This window comes from Orycteropus afer, unplaced genomic scaffold, assembly GCF_000298275.1.
Source record: "Orycteropus afer afer isolate SDZICR_OR568_19922 unplaced genomic scaffold, OryAfe1.0 scaffold01164, whole genome shotgun sequence".
NCBI classification, from domain to species: domain Eukaryota; kingdom Metazoa; phylum Chordata; class Mammalia; order Tubulidentata; family Orycteropodidae; genus Orycteropus; species Orycteropus afer.
In genome coordinates this window covers 130,178-133,119 of record NW_006922751.1, presented here as the reverse complement: position 1 = coordinate 133,119, position 2,942 = coordinate 130,178, and the positions used below count along the sequence as shown (strand labels likewise).

The 2,942-nt window shown below is 37.0% G+C and overlaps 1 pseudogene; it reads right to left on the bottom strand.

Moving 5' to 3' along the window:
- Nucleotides 1-720: 720 nt before the first annotated feature.
- LOC103212929 lies at nucleotides 721-1,424 on the bottom strand (annotated as a pseudogene).
- Between the last annotated feature and the right edge of the window lie 1,518 nt (nucleotides 1,425-2,942).

Below are 2,942 nucleotides of genomic sequence, written 5' to 3'. Positions count from 1 at the left end.
TCTGCTCTGATCTTTGTTATTTCCTTGGTTCTAGATGCTGTAAGATTCTTTTGTGGTTCTATTTCTAGTTGTTGGAATTGATGAGTTAGAGTATTGATTTTGTTTCTTTCCTCTTTTTTGATGTATACATTTATTGCTATAAACTGTCCTCTGAGTACTGCTTTCACCGTGTCCCATAGGTTTTGGTATGATGTATCTTCATTCTCATTTGTTTCTAGGAATTTTTTTAATTTTAGTTATTTGTTCTATTACCCAGTAGTTTTTGAGCAGTGAATTGTTCAGCCTACACTTTTTATTAATATGCAGTTTGCTATTATTTAGCAAAAAGCAAAATTTTTATCGTATTCATCTCAAGTCTTGTTGCTTTACTACTATGGTATACCTTCCTTTAAAATTAATAGATGAGGTAGTCAATCCAGTGATTAATTTGACATGGTTTTCATTGGGGTTGGGGAGGTGGCAGAAAAGAGAATACTAACATATAAAAAGGTAACTCAAGCACAACATGGTTTTCTAGAAGAAGAGGAGGAGGAGGAGGAAATGTTATTTTCAACAAATGGGGAAAAAAAAAAAGCATTCAAAACCCATGAGTCAAGCCATAGCCACAACCATGTTCTATCTTAAGTAGGTTCTGTTATTTTCATTTTTTCTTTCTTTCTTTCTTTCTTTCTTTCTTTCTTTTTTTTTTAAATAAAATCTCTCCCCAAACCACCATCACTTTTAATCATTTCCTGACTGGGCTTCATCTTCAGACCCTTTATTCCTAGATTTTTCTGGACTGACAGATGTTTTCTTTTCTGGAGGGCTTTCTGGTTCCTCATTATCTGCTTTGGGGGAAGGTGTTTTTCCTTTGATGGTTTTGAAGCTGGGGGATGACCCACTTTCCCTTTGTCTTTCACTGCACTTGGTGTCAAGGTTGCCTTTAGTTTGGGTTTGGGCATTTTCTTTTCTTTACTCTCAGGGTTGAACTTCTTACCCATCTTTTTGTTTTTCTTTTTTTTTTTGTACTCTCATCATCATCTTCCATTAAGAAATCTTCGTCACTCCCAGAATCTTGAGTGGCACTTCATCTTCCTCTTCTTGTTCTTCCTCACTACCTACATCTTCAATAAACATCTCTCTATGCTTAGAAGCTGCTTTAGATGCTGCCTGCCATTGCTGGCATACTTTTTCATGATCTTTTTCATCTCACTATCTTCTGCTGAGTAAGAGTAATCCTTCCTGGTCTTCACATCTTTTTCATCTGAGTCCTCACTATCTTCCTGTGAATTCTTTCTAGATCATCTTTTATTTTTAGCTCTAGTGGAGATGGCCAGATTTTCTTAGCTGGAGGACCTGAATCTCTTCCATAATCTTCATCAGCATCATCAGATTCTTGACTGTGAATAATCAATATCCTTCCTATTTCTGAAAGGCCGGGACATGTTTTCTGTCGAAACAGGATCAAGTCAAGAAGCCAAATCCCAGGACCCCCCCACCTTGCTCATTGGCCCCCTTGACCTGAAATTCAGGGGATGAGGCACTGCAGCTGAACCCCAAGCTGCTGGTTTCTCAAACTCCACCACTCCTTGTTTCAGGGCCTCTTGATCAGGCGACCCTCCCTCCCCACTTCTCCATCTCTCCAAAATGGATGAATGAAGCCAGCAAAAAATCCTGTTCACTCTTTCACTTGGGAATAGTGGCTTAGGTTCTTTCCTTCTACTGACTAATATACTCAAATTCAGTGGACCCTAATGTCTGATCTGAGGTTGTAAGACCTTGGAATTTACAGACTATCTAAAAAATAGAGTTAATGCATTCAACATTAATGACAGAAGACCAGAGAAATTATGGAATGACATGAAGGATAGCATACATAAAGACAGAAAAAGGTCATTAAAAGTATAAGAAGAGAAGAAAATACCAAAATGGATGTTGGAAGAGACTGAAACTTGCTCTGGAAGTAGCTAAAGTGAAGAGAAGAAATTATGAAGTGAAAGCACTACAGCAGAATTCAAAAGGGTGGCATGAGAAGACAAACTAAAATAATAAAATGTAATGTGCAAAGACTTGGAGTTAGAAAACCAAATGGGGAAAACACACTTGTGATTTCTGAAGCTGAAAAAAAAATTGAAGAAAAGAACTAAAGCCTTGAATTGTAATATTGAAGGATTTTATAAGAGTTCTGGTGGTACAGTGCATAAATCATTCAGATGTCAATCAAAAGATAAGTGGTTAGAATCTTCCAGAGAAAGATGAGGCATTCTGTTCCCATAAAGACTTACAGCTTTGAAACCCCTATGGGGCAGTTCTACTCTGTTCTATGTGGTTCTATAGGAGTTTGAGGTATTTTGGTATGGGAAAATTTTGAGTGACACAGGAAGCATGAAAAGAAGATGGAAGAAATACACAGAGTCACTATACCAAAACAGATTGCTGACATTCAACCATATCAGGAGGTGGCATATGATCAAGAACCAACGGTATTGAAAGAAGAAGTCCAAGTTGCACTGAAAGAATTGACAAAGAACAAGGCTTCAGGAATTGACAGAATACCCATTGAGATATTTCAATAGATGCTGTGCTGAAGACACTGATGATAAGCTATGCTACAGGAATCAACAGGATACCAGATAAGATGTTTCAGCAAACAGACACAATCCTGGAAGCACTCACTCATCTATGCTAAGAAATTTAGATGACAGCTACCTGGCCAACTGACTCGAAGAGATTCATATCCATGCCTGTTCCTAAAAAGGTAATTCAAAAGAATCAGAAATTATTGAAAAATATAATTTATATCACAGACAAGTAAAATTTTGCTTAAGGTAATTAAAATTTGTGATTCATCATCACAAAGGATGTTTCAAGATCTGTCCTGAAATACAATGCTGTCAGTGATAGGATAATATCCATACGCCTACAAGGAAGACCCATTAACATGACTGTTATTCAAATTTATG